Source organism: Aethalodelphis obliquidens, unplaced genomic scaffold (assembly GCF_003676395.1).
Source record: "Aethalodelphis obliquidens isolate GAN/ISIS:26980383/991018 unplaced genomic scaffold, ASM367639v1 scaffold6, whole genome shotgun sequence".
In the NCBI taxonomy this organism is placed as follows: Eukaryota; Metazoa; Chordata; class Mammalia; order Artiodactyla; family Delphinidae; genus Aethalodelphis; species Aethalodelphis obliquidens.
Window position 1 is genome coordinate 43,739,859 of NW_020837950.1, and position 10,628 is coordinate 43,750,486.

The 10,628-nt window shown below is 37.4% G+C and overlaps 1 non-coding gene across 1 annotated transcript; it reads left to right on the top strand.

Moving 5' to 3' along the window:
• Positions 1–10,238: 10,238 nt before the first annotated feature.
• Positions 10,239–10,354, top strand: LOC113619308 (U5 spliceosomal RNA). Its single transcript, XR_003432341.1, has one exon. It is a non-coding gene; the product is annotated as a U5 spliceosomal RNA (small nuclear RNA).
• Positions 10,355–10,628: the final 274 nt, after the last annotated feature.

Genomic DNA, 10,628 nt, shown 5'->3' on the forward strand with positions numbered 1-10,628 from the left:
GTCAATGTGATACACCATATTAACAAATTGAAGGATAAAAACCAGACGATCATCTCAATAGGTGCAGAAAAAGCTTTTGACAAAATTCAACACTGATTTATGATAAAAACTCTCCAGAATGTTGGCACAGAGGGAACGTATCTCAACATAATAAAGGCCATATATGACAAACCCACAGCAAACATCATTCTCAATGGTGAAAAACAAAGCATTTCCTGCAAGATCAGGAAGAAAACATGGACATCCACTCTCACCACTATTATTCAACATAGTTTTGGAAGTCTTAGCCACGACAATCAGAGAAGAAAAAGAAGTAAAAGGAATACAAATTGGAAAAGAAGAATTGAAACTGTCACTGTTTGCAGATGACATGACACTATACACAGAGAATCCTAAAGATGCCACCAGAAAACTACTAGAGCTAATCAATGAATTTGGTAAAGTTGCAGGATACAAAATTAATGCACAGAAATCTCTTGCATTCCTATACACTAATGATGAAAAATCTGAAAGAGAAATTAAGGAAACACTCCCATTTACCATTGCAACAAAAAGAATAAAATACCTAGGAATAAACCTACCTAGGGAGACAAAAGACCTGTATGCAGAAAACTATAAGACACTGATGAAAGAAATTAAAGATGATACCAACAGATGGAGAGATATACCATGTTCTTGGATTGGAAGAATCAATATTGTGAAAATGACTATACTACCCAAAGCAATCTACAGATTCAATGCAATCCCTATCAAATGACCAATGGCATTTTTTACGGAATTAGAACAAAAAATCTTAAAGTTTGTATGGAGATACAAAAGACCCTGAATAGCTAAAGCAGTCTTGAGGGAAAAAAATGGAGCTGGAGGAATCAGACTCCCTGACTTCAGACTATACTACAAAGCTACAGTAATCAAGACAACATGGTACTGGCACAAAAACAGAAACATAGATCAATGGAACAAGATAGAAAGCCCAGAGATAAACCCACGCACCTATGGTCAACTAATCTATGGCAAAGGAGGCAAGGATGTACAATGTCGAAAAGACAGTCTCTTCAATAAGTGGTGCTGGGAAAACTGGACAGCTACATGTAAAAGAATGAAATTAGAATACTCCCTAACACCATACACAAAAATAAACTCAAAATGGATTCGAGACCTAAATGTAAGACCGGACACTATAAAACTCTTAGAGGAAAACATAGGAAGAACACTCTTTGACATAAATCACAGCAAGATCTTTTTTGACCCACCTCCTAGAGTAATGGAAATAAAAACAAAAATAAACAAATAGGACCTAATGAAACTTAAAAGCTTTTGCACAGCAAAGGAAACCATAAACAAGATGAAAAGACAACCCTCAGAATGGGCGAAAATATTTGCAAACAAATCAATGGACAAAGGATTAATCTCCAAAATATGTAAACAGCTCATGCAGCTCAATGTTAAAAAAACAAACAATCCAATCGAAAAATGGGCAGAAGCCCTAAATAGACATTTCTCCAAAGAAGACATACAGATGGCCAAGACGCACATGAAAAGCTGCTCAACATCACTAATTATTAGAGAAATGCAAATCAAAACTACAATGAGGTATTACCTCACACTAGTTAGAATGGGCATCATCAGAAAATCTACAAACAACAAATGCTGGAGAGGTTGTGGAGAAAAGGGAACCCTCTTGAACTGTTGGTGGGAATGTAAATTGATACAGCCACTATGGAGAACAGTATGGAGGTTCCTTAAACAACTAAAAATAGAATTACCATATGACCCAGCAATCCCCCTACTAGGCATATACCCAGGGAAAACCATAATTCAAAAAGACACATGCACCCCAGTGTTCAATGCAGCACTATTTACAATAGCCAGGTCATGGAAGCAACCTAAATGCCCATCGACAGATGAATGGATAAAGAAGATGTGGTACATATATACAATGGAATATTACTCAGCCATAAAAAGGAAAGAAATTGGGTCATTTGTTGAGATGTGCATGGATCTAGAGACTGTCATACAGAGTGAAGTAAGTCCGAAAGAGAAAAACAAATATCGTATATTAAAGCATGTATGTGGAACCTAGAAAAATGGTACAGGTGAACTGGTTTGCAGGGCAGAAGTTGAGACACAGATGTAGAGAACAAACATATGGACACCAAGGGGGGAAAGCAGCGGGGTGGTGGTGGTGGTATGATGAATTGGGCGATTGGGATTAACATGTATACACTGATGTGTATAAAATTGATGGCTAGGGCTTCCCTGGTGGCGCAGTGGTTGAGAGTCCGCCTGCCGATGCAGGGAACACGGGTTCGTGCCCCAGTCCAGGAGGATCCCACATGCTGCAGAGCGGCTGGGCACGTGAGCCATGGCCGCTGAGCCTGCGCGTCCGGAGCCTGTGCTCCGCAACGGGAGAGGCCACAACAGTGAGAGGCCCACGTACCGCAAAAAAAAAAAAAAAAAAAAATTGATGGCTAATAAGAACCTGCTGTATAAAAAAAAATTAAATTTAATTTAAAAATTAAATAAACTATACAAAATGAAAAAAAATCAGTGAATAGCAATATAAAAGAATAACTTTAGCTGTTGGCACAACAGCTGCTCTAACAACTTCCAATTAATTTAGAAATATATGTATATCAAAATTACCCACAAGAAATGTATCAAAAGCCATTGTGTGTGAAACAAGTGGCCCCACTGACATGCATTATATGTGGTTAGTCAGCATTTGCTATATTATAATGTTGTGATAACCAACCTCCAAACCTCAGTGACTTACAACCAAGGTTTATTTCTCACTCATGTGGCATGTTGGCTGTGAGGTAACTGTGGCCCCAACTCTTTATTCCCAAATCCAGGCAGAAAGAGTGGCCCCAATTTGGGAAATGTTTTTCTACAGGAAAAGGACAATGGCAGCATGATGTATGGCTCTGAAACCTCTGCTCAGATACGGGATATGTCCATTCTGCTCATATTCCATTTGTTAAAACTACTCACATGGCTGACACTGATATTTGAGGGGGAAGAATATTTCTCCCAGAGGGAGGGGGTCCTTTGTAAGCACCATATATTTTCAACAAGCAATTCAGTTATCACACAATAGATATACTATAAATAGACACAATTACGCCCAAAGTCTCATTTTCCTATATACTCATTTTTATGAATAACCTGAAAAAAGAAGTGGGAAGCCTGTTAAGAAATGTTTAAGTCACATGATGTAAAATGATACGGATGGAGAAGAGAATGGCGTTTTTAAAAAAAATCTTGCATGTTTGAACGTTAGTGGTCACCAGGATGGACATTCAATGCTAGAGGAAAGGTGAATGGACTTCTAACATTTTCAACATGAAAGAATTCTCTTTGACCATAGGTCTCAGCCCAACTGCACCATTTACTAGCTATAAAACCTAGGAAATCACTACATTTACATTAATCTGAGCTGTCTCAGATGTCAAGTGCTGTGATGGTGTTCACATACATGTCAGAAAAGATTGAGAGAGTGAGGAAAGGCTAAATAGAGAACTGAAGAAAAGAGATGTGCTGATCTCAAATCTAATGTACTGCATAGAACCACCACCCAGAGTGGGAAGGAAACTTCAGAGGGCCCCCGATGGCCTGGGTGGATTATCTCTTTGAGAGGATCTTTGGGTCTGTATTAACAAAGTGATTGCTTGAGCACTGATTTCTTTGCCTGAGTAATAATAATGGCCATCAGTCTAGTGATGTGCAGAAGGAAAAACCATTTTAGCTACCTCACTTCTGTAAACTAGTAAATGTACTCCCTTAATGCAATTTTGCACAGTATAGAGACGCCTACTAGGACCTAGTCTCCTCTGGACATTTAAATGTAACAAAGTTTTCAAATCAAGAAAAAAGGCCTGGAAGAAAAAGAAAAACTATAAAGGAAAGTACCGTAGCCTTGGGGCAACTAACCCACAATACCCAAAAAACTACATCACCTGCTAAGTTAAGGATACACCGTTTGTAAGATATTAAGTTCACATACAAGTAAGCATTGGAGACATTATGACACAAAACTCAGTTTTCAAATAAATTGGGAGCCTGGGACATATTAACATTTTTAAAACCCTAAAACATAAAATGAGTTCACGAATCAAAATAAGTGCAAATAAATTCATAAAATATATTGGCAAGATGCCATCGTGTGGCTCGGTTATTTGTGTTTTCGTGTATAGACACAGGTGGAGAAATTTTTACCAAATAACAAAAGAAACAGATGAAGAGTTTAAAGGGCAGTTCTTTCATTGAAAATATCAAATTGTGCCAGACAGAACATCTTTATGGCTTCCTTCTACCAGCAAGTTACCTCTGGTTTGAGGTCTCCCTTTGGCTGGATCCTTTGACCAGAGTTAGATAAACTCTAGTTTGACACTTGAGTCCTTTGCTGGTGAGAAGCCTCACCTCTTCTCTCTTTACTTACTCTCTGTTCCCTCCTATTGCCCCCCGACCCTTTCTCTTATGTTATTTCATTCCTTTCCTTCACCAAGGCTTTCAGTCTCTAAGGCTAAACATGAAGTCAGGGAGGTTTTGATAGTCTTTTTATAAGATTTTTCTAAAACTTGTTTACCTAAAAAGTTAAATTTTGGACAAATTTGAACTTTGCTATAGTTTAAAATTAGGAAGTCACTGGCTGAGTCTCAGAGATCTTTTGCTGTGTAGAGATTTCTGTTCTATCCATGGTTAATGGATTTGGCCTTTGGTATTGTGTTCCAAAAGAGGCCAAATTTGGAAAACCTTGACACGTGTATGTATGTATGTGTGTGTGTATGTGTGTGTGTGTGTGTATATATATATATATATATATATATATATATATGACTACAAATGTCTCTGCAGCTCCTCCAGGAAGCAATTACAAAACTATTTCCATGGTGATTGGATGCACCTAATTTTGATACAGCCCTACTTAAAGCTTGTTTTCAGGAAAAAAAAAAAAAGACTGAGACCCGCGAAGGCCCACTTCTCCCTGATATGCCTGTGTGTTTACAATGGATCTGAAAAAGTACGTAGTATGGATAAAACATTTCCTATTTGGAGTCTTTTATAATCTCCTACAAATCTTCAGCTAAGCTGAAATCTCTGTCTTAAAGGACAAAGTGTCTCAATGGAAAATACCAAAACATAGACAGGAGGAATAATTTAAGGGAAATGGGGGTCTCATTTCGTGAAAGAATATCTCTTCTATATCTCTTAATGTTATATTTTGTTGTCCTTTAGCAGAATTTGTTTGGAATTACTATCGTGATGACCCATTTACCATATTTTAAATACATTCTGTGTTAAGGACAGTGTGTACTATTCAGGAAACAAACCCAAGGATAAGAAAGCATATGGTAAACATATGTTGGTGTCATACATGTTGGTGGTTTCACAAAATAAGTAATATATACGTGAGCCAAGCAGATAGTGACTAATGGTATGTGCTGTCCAGGCATTCCATGATTTTGCACTTTGTTTCTTCTGTTAGCTGTCGAAATATTCTTGTAAGCCCCCATTGCATTTAAAAATATATTAACATTTAGACATCAGTTCAAACACCTTTTTTTACGAAAAGAACTACTCCTTGAGAATGTAAACAAAAATCGACAGTTTCACTTTTTGTGTGAGGTTTTCCTAAATATAAATAATAACCATACCTGTTTTCAGAATTAATACTTTCACAAAACAAACAAAAGAAATCTTCTCAAATGTAAATACTTATCAAAGAAACAAAGTGTACTGCAGTTAGAAAATCAAAATCCTTTACAGTATATGAAATAGTCTTATTTAATTATTATACCTTCTAAGAAGTAAAAAAAAAAACTTCACTTTTTAAGAGGGCCCTTTTCATTTCAATGTCAAGCTTTATTTAACAGCATTAAGTGGTACTGGAATACTATCTGGTTTTTAAATAGTCATATCAATCTATTTCTTAGATTTGAAGGAAACAGGAAGACAAACATGTTAGATTTGTGTTATTTAATTTTTGTTTCTTTTGAAATCTGAAAATTTTTACCTTTTTCAACTTGAGCAAAAGACTCAAAACTGAGAGAAATTAGAATAAAAGAGGTCTCTTGGGATATTTGTACATCTTCAATGAAGTTGAATGACATTGAAATTATATTTCTGAAATTTAGAAAATAATAATGCAAAAACATATACATCTAAGAATCACAAAAGCATTCAAAATATTAATTCCATAACTATTCAGCATATTTACTCATCATTTCTAACACACATGAAAATGAATTAGGAATATATTTAAACTATCATTGTTAGAAACCAAAATATTGCTTTGACATAAAAGCACAAAAAAATGAACTATTCCAATATTTACTTCGGGAAGGGTTTTTTTGTTTTTTGTTTTTTGTTTTTGCAGTACGCGGGCCTCTCACTGTTGTGGCCTCTCCCGTTGCGGAGCACAGGCTCCAGACACGCAGGCTCAGCGGCCATGGCTCACAGGCCCAGCCACTCCGCAGCATGTGGGATCTTCCCAGACCGGGGCACCAACCCGTGTCCCCTGCATCGGCAGGCGGACTCTCAACCACTGCGCCACCAGGGAAGCCCCTTTGGGAAGTTTTGATAACAATTTTTTTTTGCATTTGTTTAGGAGAATGTTGTTGCCTTATCATTTCCTTTGTAAATTATTATAACTTATCTAATTCCAACTTGATACTCTCTAATCAATCACACTTATACCAAAGTCATATCAGGGTATGACTATGTCCTTCTGCTTAAATGGTTCCCCATTCTTTCAGGATAAAATTCAGCGTGCTGGAGCACACCACTCATGGGTTTGCATCATCTGACTTCTGTCTCCATCTTATATTATTTCCTGTCATACCCCATACCCTTTCCCTACCTATTTTCTATTGCCCAAATGATCACTCTCACTCACCTTTTTATGTATTTGTTTACATGTCATTTCCTCAACCTAAAATGTTCTTCCTTCCCATATTAACCAGATTTAATCCTCATAATATTTCAAGATTCAACTCAAGAATCATTTCCTCCTAGAAGTCTTTATGGACCACTTCTCCCTTCCCCTACTCAGACGTCCATTTCCAATTACCAACTCCCTCACTGACCTACACATAGCAAAGTTTAAAATACAAAAAGCCAACAGATTGCAATGCAGAAAAATTAATTTCTGAATTAATCGTTACCTAATGCCAAATCTATTCTTGCTTTGGTTTTCTTCTTGGGGCTGCCCAATATGTGTGCATGTACACACACGGACACACAAATATGACACCAGCACTCGTGTCAGAGGCCCAATGAGGAGCAAAGGCCAGCAGGTGAGCGCTCAGTATAACTGTCCCGTTTCCACCATTTGTTAGAGATCCCCACCCTTAGTTTAGCCACAGAGATAAGGTTATTTCACTCTGACTTCCTTGGGTTACTATCCATTCTGCTTATGTATGGCCCCTTTTTTTGGAGGTGATATTCTCTGATTAATACACAATCATCATTTTATGCTATTGGATCTTAAACTCTCTTACAAATACCACCCCAGTTACTTTGTGATGGTTAGAATCACTACAACTCCTATTTCCTTGTGAGAAACACCCATATAGATACTTCATGATCATCTAAGCTGCTCAAATCACTTTCTAAACATAATTAATCACTAATTCAGTTAGTATCAGACAAAGCGAAGTCTGATGTTACATGTTCTGCTGCTAATTCACATCTATTTTAACTTCTGGAGCACCAACTAAGTTCTGGATATAAACTAGACTGTAAGAAGCAAAAACAGCTGCCTTTCAATGTTGAGCTTACAGTTTTGCCAAAACGAATCCCCATTTTATAGAACTGTCATCTGATTATTTGAGAATCAGATGCAAGAATTAGGTTCAACACTGAAAGAAGAAAGTCCTCAACCAGTAGCGAAAATAATTTTCAACCCTGAAAGATCCTACATACATAGTGTCAAGGTAAATAATACATTTTCAGAGGCACACAGAATTAGCCCAAGGCCCCAACTGTGATTTACATTGGGTGGGAACAGTTAAGATGTAGCCATGGTCATGAAGAAAGAGGCTATCTGGAGGCCCACCTGTGTCAGCATCAGGCCACACATGCCCTTCCTGACAATGCATGCCGGTGCTGACATACTTCTCTGTGACTGGCCCAACTACTCTTGTGGCCTGGAGTCAGACTGGCATCCCAGCTGAAAGTTTTAACAAGTACAGGAAAGAGGAGCTAAGCATTTGGAAGCAATGCTTCCAATGTTTCTGGAGCAAAGCACTCTAGTACTCTGGGAAAGGAAGGAATGTGTCTTGTTTTTTAGATAGCAAAGTGTTGAGATGCCAAGATGTGAAATGGAAAAAAAGATTAAGGCCTAGAAGAAAGTCAGTTTTAAGTGTCTGCCAGATAGAAATGAATCTGATCATCCTCTCTTACTTTCCATTTTGGTTTTGAATCTGACAGAAACTTTTTTGGTTAAGGAGGGATCTACCTAACTGAGCAAAAAATTGGGTGTTTTGGTTATAGAGAAGCCGACATAAAAGAGCTGAAAATTACTTTGCTCTTTCTAAGTAATTATCCATGTGTCACTATGTCATATCAAAAACCAATAGAAAGGTTATTTTAGTATGGATTGATTTTTTTTTCTATTTAGGACTGAGTTTTCTTTGTAATCACTAAATATTTAAAGATGAGGGACAGGAAATAATAATTAATTGAATAACCTCACTTTCCTTCCCCTCGTTAACCTTTCCAAACTTTAAACAACAGTGTTCCCTGCTCACAAAATCCATAAAGATCCAGAAAGAATTGGGTTTATTCACGGTGCAAAGACGCTTCGTGAAATGCACAGCCTTGGCTCTACGTTCATTAAAATAATCTTCCTAAGTTTTATCTTTTAAAGATTCTAGGCCCCAAAGGAAAAAAAAAGAATATGATATATAAAGGATAATTTGAATACTCCTGAAATCACAAAAAAGTAAAATAACTTTAATTGCCTTTAGGAAGGATGGTTACGTTGCATTTAGAAAGGATGATTTTCACCTGTGGTAACTTTTATAAGCCATTTATATATCCACTCAATGTATATTCCCTGATTATTTTTTTACATTGGAAGTGAGTTTGGAAATGTTTTAAAGAGAAGACTAAAAAAGGATATAATCGTCCCTAGAATTTTAGAATATCACCAACATTACAATTCTCCACATGACTTTATAATTTTATTTTTGCCATTCAGTTTTCTTCTTCCCCACAAGTACAATCAGGTAAGTGGAGATAAGGGGCAGTGATACACATATTGATAGTGTTAGGTTTAAGAGATGAATGAAGATGGGAAGCTGCGGAGTGTTGAAGAGGAAAGCAATTCTTTTTCAGACCATGATGATTCTCAACCAGCAGAGCACCAGATAGAGGTAAAACACAAGTACGCTTGGAAGGAATAAACCACATTTTTGGACCATACTTCTTTTAGATAATTTTCACCTTCTCACCGAATCTACTTCCCCAGCGATAATTAGTGCAACCGGCTTTACAAATAAGGAAACCAAGCCCCAGAATCAGTAAAAGTCATAAAGCTATTAGGATCCAAGACTCAATTTCCTGTGTGTTGTCTATTATGCCACGTTTTCTCATTATTCTATGTTTTTCTTAATGAAAGAATGATGACATCATAATGAAAATCAACACCGTTTTGAAGAAAGCTTCCAGTGTTCAAATCTGGAATGTTCTCTTAGAGTGACAATTGAATCCAGAACATTCTCTCACAGTAACAATTGAAATCCGTAAGGTCCTCTCAGAGTAACAGATCAAAACTCAGTAATAAGGGCTCTCAGTGCAATCTTGTTCCACATACCTCTGAGCTACCTAGAGAAATTAAGGATGGGGAAAAGCTTATCTGAGTCCTCCCAACCATGCAGGAGGGCAGAGCAGTGAGCATTCAACAGCAGATACTTTAAAAAAGTGAAATGGGTTCTGCAGACAAAATAAAAAGTGACACTATTGTTCTCCCCCCACTTTCTCAACCTTTGTCCCAGCTGTCTTCTCCTACAGCAGATACCATGAAGAAGACACTTTAGGAACCATGATTTGATAGCCCTGATGCCAAGGCTCTGGTCTAGTGAAAATTCAGAGGTCAGGTCGGATTTCTGCATCGTTAACATTCAAATCAAAGGGTCATGGTATACCCACTGCATCCACTCTGCCTTGAAACCAAGGCACATGCCCTTTGCACACCTGTCAGGGCCTGTTCCTCTCTGCTCCATCTCCTCCTGTTATATCAAATTCTCTTCAGATTGAATAAATCTTTCACCTTCTACTAAAGACTTCCATGGAGAGGAACAACTTTGAGTTTCATAGCAATTTTTTGAGGCCTCGCCCTGGCAAGGCTACTTACTGATGTCCAAATGAAAGAATTATTGCGTTTTTTGCTTCTAACAGCGAAGCTACTTGCTAGTTTTTGCTTGTTATTTAACGTATGTGTGTATATTAAAGCAGCTAGGATTTTCTGGGAATCTGTGTATAAATAGGGTGCCCGGTTTCAATCGAACTGGATCCCACATGCATGCTGCAACTAAGAAGCCCACACGTGGCAACTAAGACCCAGCGCAGCCTAAATAAATAAACAAATAAATAAATGAATATTTTTTTTAAATGCTGAGCTT